This window comes from Oncorhynchus kisutch, linkage group LG6, assembly GCF_002021735.2.
Source record: "Oncorhynchus kisutch isolate 150728-3 linkage group LG6, Okis_V2, whole genome shotgun sequence".
NCBI lineage: Eukaryota > Metazoa > Chordata > Actinopteri > Salmoniformes > Salmonidae > Oncorhynchus > Oncorhynchus kisutch.
The window spans coordinates 66,018,509-66,037,863 of NC_034179.2; the positions used below are offsets into that span (position 1 = coordinate 66,018,509).

The following is a 19,355-nucleotide window of genomic DNA, read 5'->3' on the forward strand; positions in this document are numbered from 1 at the left end:
AGAATGCCCACCTTACATCACACCCTACCAAATAGAGAAATAAAACGTCTCTCTAAGGTCAGGGCGTGACAATATCGGCAAAGACTGGGAAGTTTTTCATGATGAAAAGAAATGGGATGTAGCTAAGCACAGGCAAAATCCTAGAGGGAAACCTGCTTCAGGTTTACACCTGACACTTTACACCTGACACTGGGAGAGGAATTCACCTTTTAAGCAGGACTAAAACACCAAGTCAAATCTACACTGGAGTTGGTTACCAAGAAGACAGTAAATGTTCCTGAATGGCCAAATTACAATTTTGACTTAAATCTGCTTGAAAATCTATGGCAATACTTGGACATTTCTGTCTAGCCATGATCCACAACACCTTGACAGAGCTTGAAGAGTGTTGAAAAGAATAATGGGCAAATATTGCATAATACAGGTGTGCAACGCTCTTATGAGACTTACCCAAGAAGACTAACAGATGTAATCACTGCCAAAGGTGCTTCAAACATGCATTGACTCAGTGGGTGAAAACATATCTACATCAAGGTGTACTAGTGTTTTCATTTTTTTCATTAATAACAATCATTTAAAAAAGATTCTTCCACTTTGACATTACAGAGTATTTTGCGTAGATTGCTGACAAAAGAATGACAATGAAATCCATTTGAATCCCACTTTGTAACACAATAAAAATGTGAAGAATTCCAAGGGGGGTGTAGACTTTCTCTAGACACAATCCTAATGTACACCTACAACTGTACATATCATTTGATTTCCAAATGATATACTGTCTATACACACCTTGTATTTACAATCTTGGATTCTGACACATGCTCACTCTTAACATATCTATTCTGGATTGTTAATTGGACCCGTTCTGTCATTTCTTGATTTCTTGTTTAGGTTTTTAGATTATTTGTGTATTTGCGAGACATTCTACTGCTCCTGCTATAACACCTGGAAATCTGTGTATGAGACCAATATTACATTTGATTTTGATTTGATTTACTTTATACACACACACACATAAATAAACACACACACACACACAAATAAGCACAAATACACATGCACTTGCTTACGGCCACATCTGTGCTCAAGCCTGTGTTCCTGCAGTCCCAGACACACTAAGCAGAGGAAGGCTTATACCAGGCAAAGACACCCATCTGCTAGTTCCGTCTCCATGGCCCATAAACCTTTCTGCCCTGGGATGCTCAGTTTCCTGTCCCAGGAGACACAAACACACACTCTGGATCCACTAGAACTGGGTTCAAATACTATTTGAAAATCATGCTTGTTTGAGCTTGCCTGGTGTGATGCAACCAACAGAAAAGTCCCCAAAGTGCAAACGCCACCCACCTGACACTCCAGGCTCAAAGCATTTGACATTTAAAATAGTATTTGTACCCAGGTCTGAAGACACTCTCCCTGGAAACATCGCCGGCCAGCCAGGCCATAGTGCTGTGTGGATAAAAGGTCCTGGCAGTCTCCAAGCAGCTGTCTCTCCCCTCATACATCTTGGCAAAGGGGGAGGAGAGAAGAGAGAGATGAGAGAGGACACCCAGCCAGGGATGCCTGGCTTAGGAGGGGCACATTTATGGCCTATGGCCCACCCTGTCTGGCAGTAGCATGTGTGGACTGGACGGACCCGTTGCGCTCACGTCCATCCCAGGAATAGCCCTGGAGGGTAGCCCACTACAGTCTGCCATAAAAAGAGGAGAGGGAGACCAGGCGAGGCCAGGAGAGAGGGGAGGACACTAGCCAGGATGAGCGTCAGAGGAATCATCTATGAAAGCCTCTTCGAAAGATACAATTTTGGGGGAAAGAATGAAGGAGAGAGAGACTTCTAGCAGGAATACTGTAGCGTGGCCCCTTAAAATGGGTTGGGTCAGAGATTTGGAGGCTCCCAAGTGGCACAGCGTTCTAAGACACTGCATTTCTGTGCTTGAGGCATCACTACAGACACCATGGTTCAATGCCATGCTGTATCGCAACTGGCCGTTATTGGGAGTCCCATAGGGCGGCACACAAATGGCCCAGCTTCGTCCGGGTTTGGCCGGTGTAGGCCATCATTGTAAATAAGAATTTGTTCTTAACAGACTTGCCTAGTTAAATAAAGGTTAAATAAAATCATGCGACTCGTGCTGGTTCGTCACAAAACCTGGTACTGTGGTTGTGCATGATCTGGACCTGCTACTCACGCAGATCCAGGATTGGTTTCAGCCATGGTTTGTTTGTGTTTCACACATGCTTTATAGTGCAGATTATGGTTCCAAATACTCCAGGATCATACAGTGAGTGATATGTGAAAGAGCCCTTAGAGTGTACACTTAAGAATTTGGTTCATGGACAGTTGACATAGACAGGATTCATTATTGATGCCCACATTAGAAATAAAGAATTAAACCAATCCAAGATAGATACTGACATTGATGCCACATTTATATTCAAAACATGTAATGCATTCATTTGACTATGAAAGGAACATAATACATATTTGATACATGTTCACTTCATTGTGTTGCTCATATAGCGCTTCCAAAGTCATAGTTAGAAGAGCAACAGCAGGCTTCTTAGTAGGCTGGAGTTTTGATGTACAGTACAGCTGATTCATATAACCAACTCATCATCATGCTTAGATTTTTTTGAATAGCTGTGTAGTGCTAGGGCAGAAGCCCAAAATGTGCACAGGGAGGCGGGCAGGACTGATTTTGCGAAACCCTGCAGTAGATTACATAATTGACATGGTAGATATGAAAAGAGGGAGTGTACTTCTGTAGGCTGGCCAGTGTTGCGTTTCCGAAAATGCACGTGACCGCAATGGCTGCTGCTCTCTAAAGCCTTGCATCAACTTGCGCGGCACCGTGAAAACCCGTTTCTTTGCCGAAAACTCGCAGAGCTCTTGTCAGACTCGCACTGTCTGACAAAGCAGACCTTACTGTAACGTTCCACTCCTCGTCATACGACGGAGAAACGACTTCGGACAAAACATCCCCGGGCTCGGTTCGGACTTCCACCAACCAACACGTCGGTAGGAGGAGTCAACAGGTATTGACTGGCTTTTTATTTCGGCTACTGACAATGAGATTGTATCGGACGTGTGACAGGTAGACTAGATTCGGGAGAAGCCTCTCCATGAATCGAACAGATGATACCCACTTAAATCTGTCTAGTAGGCTATTAGTTGGAGGAGAGAGCTGAATGTGGTGTTTCAATCTTTGTGCTTTCCTTTTCTGTTGTGCAGAAATATCAAACCGAAGCTTTAGCAAGCCACATCCCGCCATTATGTGAACTGTCAAAATGTCATTTGTTGCGAGCCTTGACAGTTATATAGGTTGCCGCTACAATGTAACGAGCGTTGTCCATAGATGGAATCATTGCATAGTGCGCTTGTTCAGCCAACACCTGTCTATAGGATTTTTTGTGTGCAATTTCCTTTCAAAATGTATCGATTTAAAGCTTTAAAAACATTTTTGAATGTTTAGTTGTCACATTGAATGCTGGGCTGCCACTCAAAACAGTTCTAAAAAAAAATGTCACTGTCAACGCCTGGCTTGTGGTGACATCCACACGCACGTTTGTCCGCGTTTAAAAAAAAAACTGTTAAAAAACAAAACAATGACCGCCTGGGCGTCCATTCACAAAGTTCTCACATGTGTGAGGTTGATCAGATTTGTAATATTTCCGTGTTGGCCATGATGTGACACTGGTCCAACCTACTAGACATCCTCCACAGCATATCAAACCCGCAATCCTAATTTGCGTACTCCCACACCTCCAACAATTATAATGGTCTGTGGGTTTTGCTGCTTTCATAAAGTGGGAGGTGGGAATTTACTACATTGTGAAGTGGTAAATACCAGTTGGATGTATTCATGTGCTTTGAACTTATTGATAAGAGCAGATTGGCTAATGGCCAACAAACTGCATAAACTCTAAATTAAAAGTACAGCTATTATGCTTGCAAAGGAATTATAGTGTTCAAAAATACCATATTAATAGATAGCTTTTTCTGAATAATATTTTGTTGCATTTGACTGCAGAGAATGCTGTTATCAAGGTAATTGCCTTAGTAGGTGACGTCAGAGCATGTGAGAACTCTGGATGATAGAGGGGTTTCCCACTAGTAATTACCAGTTGGAGGCTTTTCAAATGGATTTTTCCCAGTCGTATGTGGTAAATTTCCACTTCCCACTTGGTTACGAATGCGGCATAAAGGGTTCATCATAGTCCTAAACTTGTATGCATATGCACAGCAGTGTTCTAGAATATTGGACTGTTTGCTTTTAATACTCTTTGAATTCTCAGCGCAGCTCAAGCAATTTCTCCAACGAGTAGCTATGTCACAATAGGGCGCTGGACTATCGCGTGATTTAAGCGTTAGGCTGCCTGATACAGCCTACTTGTGTCGGGTAGGTTTTTATCTACCTGTCAATATGTATGATGGGTTGACTAGGCTGTAGGACTTGGCAGTAGTGCATCCCCCCTTTGACAAAAAAATGTGCAGCACCCCCCCAACCCCCAAACATCTTCCTGCGACTATGGGATTTGGGACATTTTACCTTTTTTATATTATAGAATTTAGCCTAATTATTCTATACCCCCACTGCGAGTCAATTAATTCTGGGAAGTTACACAACATTACGTTCGTATGTCAACTACTGAGTGTGTTTTAAGAGCTTACTTTTTTTTGTGTTCATTCGACACTGTAAAAAGACACGGTTCCTGGAAGTACTTTTAGGGGTTCCTCAGATTGCAACACCGGTGGAACCCCTAAAGGTGCCTCAAGAATTAGAACAGCTGCATACTCTAAAAGGGATGCAAATTAAAAACTGTAAATGATTGGGACCGAGGTCATAGGAGCAGACTTAGTCAATTAAGTAACTAGCGATTGTCTCGCTATGCTGCTGGAAATGTGATGGAATAAACAACGTCAGAAGAAAATATCCAAGCCAGCACATTATGGTCTGGATAGGTGTAAAACAAAAAGGTTATTAGTGTGTGAATTAATGTGAGTAGGAAAATTGAACAATTATTACATATTTCTTCCCCGTGTGGTCTCTCAACGAGGAGTACTTCTGAATGAGCGCTGTGCACACATCCCATGTATACTTTTAGACTAACAATTCTGTTTGGAATACAAATGGCATTGATTGATGGCGTTGATTATTAAGGATAAGTTCAGTATGTGCTATCAGCTGCAGTGATTATGACAAGACAGTATGGAGGAACAGAACACACAATCACACTGTAAATACATTGATTCACCAGTCAGTGAGTATTGGAATAGACAAAGGAAAATCACAGAACACTATAATCACAATGCAAATACATCATGAGACTTTGTAGAGGCTAAAACGTTGGTAGATCCTTAGTGAACTTTAAACATGGTCTTGCGTTGGTCTGAAATGCACAAGCCCGAACGGGCCGCCCCAATACTCCAACCTGAAAGACATTCATTCGAAACAAACTCAACATAGGCAACATGAGTGTTCAATATCAAATGCATCTATCTATCTGATCTGTTTAATTTATTCTTCTTTTTGTCAAGTTGAACATAACCTACATTGGGTCGTGTGTGTGTGTGTTACCTGTTTGTGGAGGTTGACATATTTCTCTATCACTGCTCCCGAACTCTCCACCACTTAACTGGACAAGGGCTGAGACAGGCACTAAAGGGAGGAGGATGGAAAGAGAGAAAGTGTACCATGGGTTGAAATCTTTTTGTCAAGTTTACAACTCAGTATCCTGGGTTATACGTTTAACAACCTAGATTGGGTCATCTGTGTCTGTGTGGGTCTTACCTATTTGCTGAGGTTGAGTTTCTCTATCAAAGCAGGACACCCCGACACACCAGCCAGAAAGACATACAGTACCAGTCAAAAATGTGGACCTCCAGGGTTTCTTTATTTTGTACTATTTTCTACATTGTAGAATAATAGTGAAGACATCAAAACTATGAAATAACACACATGGAATCATGTTGTAACCAAAAAATGGTTAAACAAATCTAAATATATTTTATATTTGAGATTCTTCAAAGTAGCCACTCTTTGCCTTGATGACAGCTTTGCACGCTCTTGGAATTCTCTCAACCAGCTTCATTAGGTAGTCACCTGGAATGCATTTCAATCAACATGACAAGAGTGTGCAAAGCTGCCATCAAGGCAAAGGGTGGCTACGTATATAAAATAGGTTTTGATTTGTTTAACACTTTTTGGGGGTTACTACATGATTCCATATGTATTATTTCATAGTTTTGATGTCTGTAAATTTGACACATTCAACATAAGTTGTTGATATCACATGTAATGTTTTTTATTTTTTTTGTCAAGTTGAACAACCTAGATTGGGCCCTGTGTGTGTGTGTGTGTGTGTGTGTGTGTGTGTGTGTGACCTGTTTTGTGGAGGCTGAGTTTTCTCACAGCACCCAAACTCTACTAACTTAACTGGGCAGGTTAAGACAGAGACTGGAAGAGGATGGATGGAGATGGGGTTTAAATATCATAGGTTTAAATTAGGACTAACATTTCTCAATATTGACTCTAACTAGCTAAAACGTAACTCCCAGCTAACATTAGGCTACAGCCTTTGGCTTTCCTAGCTGATGAAAAACAAAGAGTACATTTAAAAAAATATATATATAATTTCACCTTTATTTAACCAGGTAGGCCAGTTGAGAACAAGTTCTCATTTACAACTCTGACCTGGCCAAGATAAAGCAAAGCAGTGCAACAAAAACAACAACAAGCAAATGATGTAAGATTAGGGAGGTAAGGCAATAGAGGCAAAATCATTACAATTTAGCATTAACACTGGAGTGATAATGTGCAGACTATGATGTGCAAGTAGAGATACCGGGGTGGAAAAGAGCTGCAACAAAAAAATAACAATATTTTTATTTATTTTATTTATTTCACCTTTATTTAACCAGGTAGGCTAGTTGAGAACAAGTTCTCATTTGCAACTGCGACCTGGCCAAGATAAAGCATAGCAGTGTGAGCAGACAACACAGAGTTACACATGGAGTAAACAATTAACAAGTCAATAACACAGTAGAAAACAAAGGGGGAGTCTATATACAATGTGTGCAAAAGGCATGAGGAGGTAGGCGAATAATTACAATTTTGCAGATTAACGCTGGAGTGATAAATGATCAGATGGTCATGTACAGGTAGAGATATTGGTGTGCAAAAGAGCAGAAAAGTAAATAAATAAAAACAGTATGGGGATGAGGTAGGTGAAAATGGGTGGGCTATTTACCAATAGACTATGTACAGCTGCAGCGATCGGTTAGCTGCTCAGATAGTTGATGTTTGAAGTTGGTGAGGGAGATAAAAGTCTCCAACTTCAGCGATTTTTGCAATTCGTTCCAGTCACAGGCAGCAGAGTACTGGAACGAAAGGCGGCCAAATGAGGTGTTGGCTTTAGGGATGATCAGTGAGATACACCTGCTGGAGCGCGTGCTACGGATGGGTGTTGCCATCGTGACCAGTGAACTGAGATAAGGCGGAGCTTTACCTAGCATGGACTTGTAGATGACCTGGAGCCAGTGGGTCTGGTGACGAATATGTAGCGAGGGCCAGCCGACTAGAGCATACAAGTCGCAGAGGTGGGTGGTATAAGGTGCTTTAGTGACAAAACGGATGGCACTGTGATAGACTGCATCCAGTTTGCTGAGTAGGGTGTTGGAAGCCATTTTGTAGATGACATCGCCGAAGTCGAGGATCGGTAGGATAGTCAGTTTTACTAGGGTAAGCTTGGCGGCGTGAGTGAAGGAGGCTTTGTTGCGGAATAGAAAGCCGACTCTTGATTTGATTTTCGATTGGAGATGTTTGATATGAGTCTGGAAGGAGAGTTTACAGTCTAGCCAGACACCTAGGTACTTATAGATGTCTACATATTCCAGGTCGGAACCATCCAGGGTGGTGATGCTAGTCGGGCATGCGGGTGCAGGCAGCGATCGGTTGAAAAGCATGCATTTGGTTTTACTAGCGTTTAAGAGCAGTTGGAGGCCACGGAAGGAGTGTTGTATGGCATTGAAGCTTGTTTGGAGGTTAGATAGCACAGTGTCCAATGACGGGCCGAAAGTATATAGAATGGTGTCGTCTGCGTAGAGGTGGATCAGGGAGTCGCCCGCAGCAAGAGCAACATCATTGATATATACAGAGAAAAGAGTCGGCCCGAGAATTGAACCCTGTGGCACCCCCATAGAGCCTGCCAGAGGACCGGACAGCATGCCCTCCGATTTGACACACTGAACTCTGTCTGCAAAGTAATTGGTGAACCAGGCAAGGCAGTCATCCGAAAAACCGAGGCTACTGAGTCTGCCGATAAGAATATGGTGATTGACAGAGTCGAAAACCTTGGCAAGGTCGATGAAGACGGCTGCACAGTACTGTCTTTTATCGATGGCGATTATGATATCGTTTAGTACCTTGAGTGTGGCTGAGGTGCACCCGTGACCGGCTCGGAAACCAGATTGCACAGCGGAGAAGGTACGGTGGGATTCGAGATGGTCAGTGACCTGTTTGTTGACTTGGCTTTCGAAGACCTTAGATAGGCAGGGCAGGATGGATATGGGTCTGTAACAGTTTGGGTCCAGGGTGTCTCCCCCTTTGAAGAGGGGGATGACTGCGGCAGCTTTCCAATCCTTGGGGATCTCAGACGATATGAAAGAGAGGTTGAACAGGCTGGTAATAGGGGTTGCGACAATGGTGGCGGATAGTTTCAGAAATAGAGGGTCCAGATTGTCAAGCCCAGCTGATTTGTACGGGTCCAGGTTTTGCAGCTCTTTCAGAACATCTGCTATCTGGATTTGAGTAAATGAGAACCTGGAGAGGCTTGGGTGAGGAGCTGCGAGGGGGGCAGAGCTGTTGGCCGAGGTTGGAGTAGCCAGGCGGAAGGCATTGCCAGCCGTTGAGAAATGCTTATTGAAGTTTTCAATAATCATGGATTTATCGGTGGTGACCGTGTTACCTAGCCTCAGTGCAGTGGGCAGCTGGGAGGAGGTGCTCTTGGTCTCCATGGACTTCACAGTGTCCCAGAACTTTTTGGAGTTGGAGCTACAGGATGCAAACTTCTGCCTGAAGAAGCTGGCCTTAGCTTTCCTGACTGACTGCGTGTATTGGTTCCGGATTTCCCTGAACAGTTGCATATCACGGGGACTATTCGATGCTATTGCAGTCCGCCACAGGATGTTTTTGTGCTGGTCGAGGGCAGTCAGGTCTGGGGTGAACCAAGGGCTGTATCTGTTCTTAGTTCTGCATTTTTTGAACGGAGCATGCTTATCTAAAATGGTGAGGAAGTTCCTTTTAAAGAATGACCAGGCATCCTCAACTGACTGGATGAGGTCAATGTCCTTCCAGGATACCCGGGCCAGGTCGATTTAGAAAGGCCTGCTCACAGAAGTGTTTATGGGGATGAGGTAGTTGGGTGTGCTATTTACAGATGGGCTATGTACAGGTACGGTGATCTGTAAGCTGCTCTGACAGCTGATGCTTAAAAGTTAGAGAGGGAGAGATAAGCAGAGTTCATTACATGATGTATTGTTTTATACACTAGCTAAGATACTAAAAAATGCTAAGGGTCCCTCACCTTTCACGTCGGTGCGTTGCAAGTCATCTCATGTCTGTCGCATCTCCAACCATCCGCTCGCTTCCCGCTTCCAGTGCGTCTTTTGACCAATGTTCTCAATTTGAATTATACACACGAGCGCCCTTTATTCACAAGCACACTGCTGGGTCAAAAAACAAACCACTCTTTTGAAAAGGGTTCTTCAAAGCACCTCTTCAGTCTACAAACGTTAAAAAAATGAACTGATCACAGAGTATAGGTCTTTAAATGAATCTTATGGATGTTTTTTTTTACCTTAAATGATCTCGAAGCAGAGTGAAGGGGGAGATGATTTGGGTCAGAAGAATGAGGCACTTCTACAAAACAATCTCCTGCCGGTTCCATTTTATCTTTCTCCCTGAGACCTGCATGACATTTGGATTTCAGTGCTCATGGATTTAGAATAGGTTTTGTGACATTAGCTCAGGCCTCCACTGCCATCTCAAAGTCTTGCAGGCAGAGATCACAAGACCAATTGAATCAAGGCATGGCCCCGTGATGTCATCCCTGCCATTTAGGAACACTCCTGTGAGAGTGTTCCAGAGATGATGTGGCATCTGCAGCACAGGGCGGTGTGTGTGCGCGCGTTTCAGACGGAAATATAGGCTACAAGTGCCCATGTGCACACATTGGTGTTCCCATGTGTATGTTAGCGTGTGTGTTGTTGACCAGTCTATACATATTTATGTCCTGTTTTGCCCAGTTGCTTTAAGGCCTATGTGTGTACAGACGCTTTGATCAGTTATTATGATGGGTTTTACTTCCTTGATTTCCATATAGTAGATCTCTGAATGATAAATGAGGCCAAGCTTTTGTTTTGTTTGTTACAGAGAGCCCAAATGCATTGCTGTGCTGAATATTATAAGTTCAGTTGTCCAAATCCAAGCTACGTAGCTTCTTAAAAATTGAGCGTGAATCATGTAAGGCTCATTTAAAAGGTGTCTCAAAACATGTTGGCTTGCCTGAGAAAGACCACTAAACTAATTCAAATTGTGAATTGTATCATAAATGAATCATACAAATTAAGTAGTACACCTTGCATCACATAGTGTAGGTAAGATACTATCTACCTTACAACCTTTAGTTTTAAAACTGCCTGCCAAAGAGTAAAGAAACCCCTGGATTAGCAAACGAGAGAAAACTACGTTTCGTGTTGGTCCAACTCTGTGAGCATCCCCAGGTCCCTCCGTCAACGTGATCTTATTCATGATGATCTGAAGGGGGGAAACTGATCCTAGATCAGCACTCCTACTCTGTGACCCTTTGTGAATGCCCGGTCTGATTGAGAGATAATCATGAGGCAAGCTGGTACGTGCACCGTTGTAAATGTGTTCCCGCCCTGGCAGCAGTGAGCGCCAGCTAGAAGCTCCTCTCCCACTGTATGTGTGATGCTGACTGACGAGATGAGACCCAGGTGATGACAGGGTCCCGTCTGCGCTGTGAGTACATGTGGGAATGCACATGTACACACAAGAAGACGCTGTTGCACACACACCAACAATGGCTTACTGTAGGCTACCGTTACATGCGCACACACATGCAGAGAAAGGTTGCTTTGATTCAAGGTTGCTTAGATTTTTTTCTACATTCGCTAACTTGCTCAATAAACCAATCAAAGTAATCACTCAGCTAATTAATCAAACCGTTATACCTAGTAGACCACAATATAAAATGTAATCTTGAATTAGGCCTACACATCCCTTGCGTAAGAAAATATCTCCTATGCCATAATTTAACGGTGATCGTGCAACATGTAAAAAAGGATGAGAATCTCCCTTCGTAAGATTGCAGCACAGTCGTATTGAAGCACGACTGTATTTGATGCACTGCGAGCTGCCGCCATGACAGCAATTAGGATCCATAGCACGGCTCTGCCTGCCGCCCCTGAGAAGGTTTTACCCAGGAAGCTGTAGGCAATATATGCTATGCATGACGTCAATGCTGATTGGATGCTTTTTTTCGAAGGCGAACAGCTCAAGACCATCTACACACGTCAGGAAGTTAGGCTACTCTTTTGCTCAAGGACCTGTTTTGGCATATGATACCAGAGATGGTAGGAACCTACAGTACCAGTCAAAGGTTTGGACACACCTATTCATTCCAGGGTTTGATTTTTTTTTTTACTATTTTCTACATTGTATAATAATAGTGAAGACATTAAAACTATGATATAACACATGGAATCATGTAGTAACTGAAAAAGTGTTGAAAAAAAATCTAAATATAGTTTATATTTGAGATTCTTCAAAGTAGCCACCCTTTGCCTTGATGACAGCTTTGTACACTTTTGGCATTCTCTCAACCAGCTTCATGCGGTAGTCACCTGGAATGCATTTCAATTAACAGGTCTGCCTTGTTAAAAGTTAATTTGTGGAATTTCTTTCCTTAATGTGTTTGAGCCAATCACTTGTGTTGTGACAAGGTAGGGGTGGTATACAGAAGATAGCCCTATTTGGTAAAATACCATAAGTCCATATTACGGCAAGAACAGCTCAAATAAGCAAAGAGAAACGACAGTCCATCATTACTTTAAGATATGAAGGTCAGTCAATCTGGAACATTTCAAGAAACTTTTTAAAGTTTCTTCAAGTGCAGTCGCAAAAACCAAAGAAACCCCCACTAAAGGACACTTTTATAAGAAGAAGAGACTTGCTTGGGCCAAGAAACACGAGCAATGGACATTAGACCTGTGGAAATCTGTCCTTTCAGATTTTTGTTTCCAACTACCGTGTCTTTGTCAGACAGAGAGTAGGTGAACGGATGATCTCCCATGTGTAGTTCCCATTGTGAAGCATGGTGATGTGATGGTGTGGGGGTGCTTTGCTGGTGACACTGTCAGTGATTTATTTAGAATTCAAGGCACACTAAAACAGCATGGCCACCACAGCTTTCTGCAGCGATACGCCATCCCATCTGGTTTGGGCTTAGTGGGACTATCATTTGTTTTTCAACAAGACAATGAGCCAACACACCTCCATGCCGTGTAAGGGCTATTTGACCAAGAAGGAGAGTGATGGTGTGCTGCATCAGATGACCTGTCCTCCACAATCACCCGACCTCAACCCAATTGAGATGGTTTGGGATGAGTTGGACTGCAGAGTAAAGTAAAAGCAGACAACAAGTGTTCAGCATATGTGGGAACTCCTTCAAGACTTTGTAAAATAATTCCAGGTGAAGCTGGTTCAGAGAATGCCACGAGTGTGCAAAGTTGTCATCAAGGCTACTTTGAAGAATCTAAAATATATTTGGATTTGTTGAACACTTTTTTGGTTACTACATGATTCCATATGTGTTATTTAAAGTAATTTCTAATTGACTACCTGGTGAATATCAGGCTGTTACCCCATTGTTTTGACATTTCATCTAGATTCTAGCCTTTTAGATGTTTTGCCTTGGCTCCAGGTAGACTTGACACTTGGCCATTTCCATTCGTGACTGCTCTATTGTGGAGCTAGCCTTGTGTTCCACAATTATGTAAACTGGAGAGAAAGGGGCTCTTTTGAGTCTAGTCGGTTGGCCCAAGGCATTGGGGTTCAGTTTGTGTGAGAGCACCGCCACGTTTCAATCCAGTTTTCATGCGACTAAAGTCATACCATTAAAAAGAAATCACGACAGCTGTGATGGAAACGGGTAGTTTTGGTAAAATGTTAGATGCCCAAAGAAAATGTCTTTATTTGACATGGTGGGATATTTTGGGGGCCGGTAAAATGAATTATGCGAGAAGAGGTGGTGGAAACGCATTTATGCGCAAATGTTGATATAATAAAACATCATATCGAAGTAAACATGGAGTCACGCGATGATATGGTGTGTGGTCCTCCCACTATGACTCGGTAAACCATGCAGTTTATTAGGCTACAGATTAAATAAATGATGAACTTCACAGGCTGGTGAAAGTGCCCAGTGATCTTGATGTTCCTTTCCAATAAATATTGAGGGTCTTATTTTGGTGACATGGTGATTGATGCTTGACTGCCGTTTTTGATAAATACAAATATTATCGCTCTTATTCATAATAATCTCATCAAGTAGGCTACAGTATAGACAAGTCTATCTGCGCGCTGTTGGCTAGAGCGCACGTGCCAAATCCTGAGTAGGCACATTTGCTATTTAACGCAAGTTTTTGTGACAAAACTATCGGTAGAGTTGAAAATGTGATGGGAAACCATGAGTTTTAGATTTTTATTCGGTACATGAAAACTTAAACGAAAAACTACATTTTGTGTGCACTACGTCATCACGCACTGATTTTTATCCGCAACAAGGTAGTTTGGTGGAAACCCACCACTGGTGGGAAAATACGCATTTTCTTTATGCAGATGTTTGTATAATCGCTGGAAGATCTGTCGCCAACTGGATGGAAACCTAGCTAGTGAACTGTCATCTGATCTAGGTGGTCCAATTTTTGTGAGGTTAACAAATCCACTGCCTCTGTCCAATCGCTCTTTTCTGCCGTTGTCTGAGTATCTGCCTTTCCATTTGTTGGAATGCATCCTTTGCTTAGCTGTCTGACTGACTGCTTATGTTTATCCATCTAGACATTATTCATTATTCTTGCCTACATTTCTACCAGCTCTTTGTCTCTCTACTACTTTTTTAAATGTTCTCATCTGATCCTTTTGCTGATATTCTGTGTGTGTATTTTGTTTCTCTGTCTTTCTGTTAGTTTGTCTGTCCACCTCTCACCCTTTTGTCTATTTACTTCTGTCAGCATCTTTGTCAGTCAGCATCTTTGTCAGTCAGCATCTTTGTCAGTCAGCATCTTTGTCAGTCAGCATTTTTGTCTTCGAGCTTCTTTTGTCAGTCCATTGTGTCCATGTTTTGGGATAAGATGTAGGTGGACAACGGTTTCCCAGCCAAACAACTCATGAGCCAATATCAACTTCATCATCAATTGTCTTAATCCTTTTTTTTTGCACCAGAACATGCAAACGCGTGAGCAGTTGGCATCTTACTTGATTTTCTTCTAGTCTAGATAGAAAAACAGAGGCATGAAAACAAATGTAAATTGTGATGGCTTGCTGCAAATGAAAACAGGAAGTGAACCACATGAAATATATGTGGGTGTTATGAACTAATGCCCGTGGTCGAGGCCCACTAAACACAGGGCACACTTTGTGCCATAGCATTGGCGTGACTGTCGGTGACGAGCTGGACTCACTGGAGCGTAGGTATCTTCCTGTTTGAAATAACTTTACATCTCTCTGTGTCTAGGGTTTAACAAACCTAGATTTGTAGAATGGACTTTACAAAAGAACCCAACCCTACACTGTGGGTCTGTTTACACATCATACAACTGGTGGGTCTAATCCTGAATGCTGATTGGTTGAAACCGCATTCCAGCCGGTGTCTATTCGACAAGTTACCACCGGCTAAATCTACGACGTTGAAATGCCTATTTACTCTGTTCCATCTGACTGCGCAATCCACTGTCTCATCAGCCCAGCCAGGGGAGGTTATAAACTTGACCTCCACTATAAAAAGCATCTAGACATTATCTCACTTATCTTTTAGACTGAAATTTAGTTTTCAACAGCAGAGATTTGTATAAACCTCGCTGTCGGTCTCTACGACATTTGCAACATTGTTTCAATATTCAAATTCAATTTCCAACTGTCCCATTGAAATGAACGGGTTGGGAGTCGGGGCGAGAGAGATGCAGGTAGCGTTTCTCAGCCAGTCAAATCATGAATCAGCTGGCATAATTTTTATGGATATATACGAAGAAATGTAAATTGAAAAAAGGTACATGAAATTAAGTGCAGTTAGCTTGCAGCCTTTCCAGCTTCAGTTTGAAGTGATTGTGTTAGCGGTGTTGCTGGCTAGCTCCTCTGAACAACAGTGTCCTGACGAGAGAGCACATTTTCAAAGCCAGGCGAAATCGCGCCTCATTATCTCATTGTTATGGATATATCCAAATAAATGTCACTAGAAAACAGCTTAAACAAATGCAGCTACTGTTTTTTATTCTGGCTGCACTGTTTGACGAGACTGTAAATTAGCCGTAGTTGACTAGCTAGCAAGCAAGGAAGGGATAAGAACATTGCCAGCCTGTATGGCAATGGAACATTTAGAACGAACGACTGGGTCGCATCCATAGATACACAACTCAGTTGTTCAGTCTTTTTTGTTCTGTATCTGGCAGCCGAACCAATAGAACGAACGACCAGCCGGCTTGGGTAGCAACCCTAGATTTGTTTTGGGACTATATCCTGTGGAAGGATGAAATGGTATGAATAAATTCATAAAAAAAAAAAAACATTTTTCATTAAAATATGTTGGTAACCCGTCGTAGAAAAGTGATAATGTCCTCACAGCCGGTGTTTGGAGGATATATTGTCACGGTTTGCCGGTGTTGTGCTGAAAACCTCAACCCTGCCAGAATTCTCCCCTCCCTTTGCATTCTTCATTGCTGGGACTTGCTTGCTAGTTGAAATTTCTGCTCTTCACTCCGTTGTCAGTTTAGCCTACATTTCACTGATCTTCGTAGCAGAGAGCATTTTTGTCTGCAGTTTTCAGTTTGGCTATTTGTTTCAAGTGTGTGTGGCAGTTCTAGCTTGTATGGTTCCCTGGGCGAACCCCCCCCCCCCCCACACACTTCAGCCTCCGGCGCCCCGTGCGGCGCCCCGTGCCGCCCCCCGGCAAGATGCCGCCCTGGGTGGCTGCCCATGTCGCCCGTACCTGAATCGGCTACTGATTTTGTATTAGTCTATAAATGAATCTCTTTGTCAAAATTCGTCATCTCCCATGTCTTATTCAACTAGTATATTTAAAAGTGTAAGGATAATAATTCAGCCAAAGTTGTTCTGAAAGGTTTATTGCTTGCCAACATTTTACTCCTCTGTTTAATAGAACACACATACATGAATGATTCATTTCGGTTGCCTATCCTGACGAAGTTTGTTCTATAGAAAGTATGTGTGACGTGTGTCACATAAAGTATTTGACTCTAGCCACAAAATGAAGGAAATTAGAAAAGGGGGAGAACTGTGGCAGGGGGGAGATTTTCAGCACAACACCTGTCATCGACATAAGTCTCGGGCCTAACAACACCCGTGACAATATATCCTCCAAACACCTGCTTATCGGGCATGATCATTCAATTGAAGTGAGAATTATCAAACATCCATTGGAGATTCTATGTGAGACAATAAGTATTCATACCCCTAGACAATTTGTTGTGTGAATTCAAAATGGATAAAAAATATATAAAAAAATCTCACCCATCTACACAGAATATCCTATAATGAAAGAGAATAATGAAACTTGTTTTTAGAACTTTTCTCTCATTTTATTTCTGTATTTCATTTTCAATATCTCATTTACATAAGTATTCACACCCCTGTGTCAATACATTTGTAGAAGCACCTTTGGCAGTGATTACAGCTGTGTCTTTCGGGGTAAGTCTAAGAGCTTTTCACACCTGGATTGTGCAACATCTGCCAATTTATTCTTCAAGCTCTGTCAAATTGGTTGATGATTATGGCTAGACAACCATTTTCATGTCTTGCCATAGATTTTCAAGCAGATCTAAGTCGAAACTGTAACTCGGCAACTCAGGAACATTCACTTAGGGTAAGCAACTCCAGTGTAGATTTGGCCTTGTGTTTTTAGGGTCGTTGTCTTGCTGAATGGTCAATTAATCTCCCAGTGTCTGTTGGAAATCAGACTGAACCAGGATTTCCTCTAGGATTTTGCCTGTTTTTAACTCCATTCTGTTTCTTTTCTATCCTGAAAAACTCCCCAGTCCTTAACGATTACAAGCATACCTATAACATGATGCAGCCACCACTATGCTTGAACATTTGAAGAGTGGTACTCAGTAATGTGTCATTCTTATTGACCCAAGACATTACAGCTTTTCATTTTGAATGAATTTGTAAATATTTCTAAAAACATAATTCCACAATCACGCAAATTGAGGCTTTTATCACAATTTGTACAATGTCAAGGGGTGTCAGTACTTTCTAAAGGCACTGTGGCTCAAGCGACACTTTGGAGTACTCAATAGTGCTCAATACCGGCGGACGTATTTGTAATTGAAGCCGTGCAGGCCTGGCCTGCGTTTTAAAAGGGCCAAGTAAATTGCATGTGAAATAGAGAAGTGTGTCCATTCTACAGATTCCATTACTATCGACTAATGTCGTAATGTGTGCTCGCATACATGCATACTAACGGGCAGGTGGAGTGGCGCGGGACAGATGGGACGCAGTAAATTAAACAAGCCTTCTCCTCCTCTCGCTCTCGACGTCCTCCTCCCCGTGACGGAGCGGGAGCGCTGGGCGAGTTCTCGTCATTATTTAACGGCGCTGTTAATGGTGTCTTTGTGCCTGCTGGCGGGCCTGGAATGGATGTGTGTGTGTGTGTGTGTGTGTGTGTGTGTGTGTGTGTGTGTGCACGCAGTAGGTGTTTGGTGTTAATGCATGTGTCCTTGGTGCTAGTGTGTTTGTACGCCATTGTACACAGTCAGTGGGGCTCGACGGAGACCGGAGAGAGTGTGTGGGGTAAGTCTTACCTCTACATGAGTCACATGTTCACACTAATGATGTTGAGGTAGATCTGGGAAACCTGGAGCTTGATATGGACATTCAAAAGAAAAAGCCTGCTCTAATTTAGTGTACCAGCACAATCACATATATATATACATACATACATACATACATACATACATACACACACACACACACACACACACACACACATTTTACTCACCTCCCCTTCTAGTGGGACCAGTTTATCACAATAGGTCCATGGTGTACCGCCGCCGTATGTCCTGAGTTCCCCTTTTATGTCATCATTAATCTATGCGATCCCAATGCTGGATGAAGACACAGGGCCGTCCCAGATTAAAGCAGCGACTCATGATATTGTCTCTTTCCTGGAACGAGCTAACCCCCGCCCTTCCCTGTCCCCTGCAGGGGAGTGAGTCGTCCTGTACTTACATCTACCCTGTGCCAGCTGCCTCCTGTCTTGATTCCCATTCTCTCTGTACTTAAAATGAAAATGCACCCTGTGTCAGCTCACAGGCTGTCCTTTCCTCACTTGACTCCCCGTTTCTCTTTGCTCACGATACGCCGGGCAGCTTTTCTCGGGGGGGGGGGGGGGGGGGCAGGAAAAGGAGGGGGAGATTAACAAATCTATGAGATGGATGAGTTAAAGGAGAGATTGAAGGTAACACAAATGAAGAAAGACATTAAGAGACAGAGAGGAGAGTTGTAGGGCCATTGTCTATCCCAAAACCTTGAAAGCTTGATGTCTAAGTAGAGACATTTCTCTCCCTCTCTCTCTCTCCTCTCTCTCCCCTTTTTCTTCTCCTTCCTCTCCCATTTTCTCTCTCTCTCCCTCTCTCCTCCCCTCTCTCCCTTTCTTCCCTCCTCGCCCTCTTCTCTCTCTCTCTCCTTTTTCTCTCTCCCTTTTCTCTCTCCTTTTTCTCTCTCCTTTTCCTCTTCTCATTCCTTTTCCTCTCTCTCTCTTCTCTCTCTCTCTCTCTTCCCTTTTCCTCTCTCTCCTCTCTTTCCCTCTCCACTCTTTCCTCCCTCTCTTCTCCTTTCTCTCTCTCTCCTTTTTCTCTTCTTTTCGCTCTCTCTCGTCTCCTCCTTTTTCCTCTCTCCTTTTTCCCTCTCTCTTCTCCCTCTCTCTCTCTCTTCCTTCTCTTTTCCTCTCTCTCTCCTTTTTCCTCTCTCTCTCTCCTCCTTTTTCTTCTCTCTCTCTCCTTCTTCCTTCCTTCTCTCTCTCTCCTTTTTTCCTCTCTC

General features: G+C 42.8%; 1 protein-coding gene across 1 annotated transcript in view; it reads left to right on the plus strand.

Moving 5' to 3' along the window:
* The first annotated feature begins 2,786 nt into the window (after positions 1-2,786).
* Positions 2,787-19,355, plus strand: part of rarab (retinoic acid receptor, alpha b) — a 158,466-nt gene continuing 141,897 nt past the window's right edge. The window contains exon 1 of the mRNA XM_031827206.1: positions 2,787-3,036. The gene's annotated coding sequence lies outside the window, so the exon portion shown is untranslated. The remainder of the gene's footprint in view (positions 3,037-19,355) is intronic.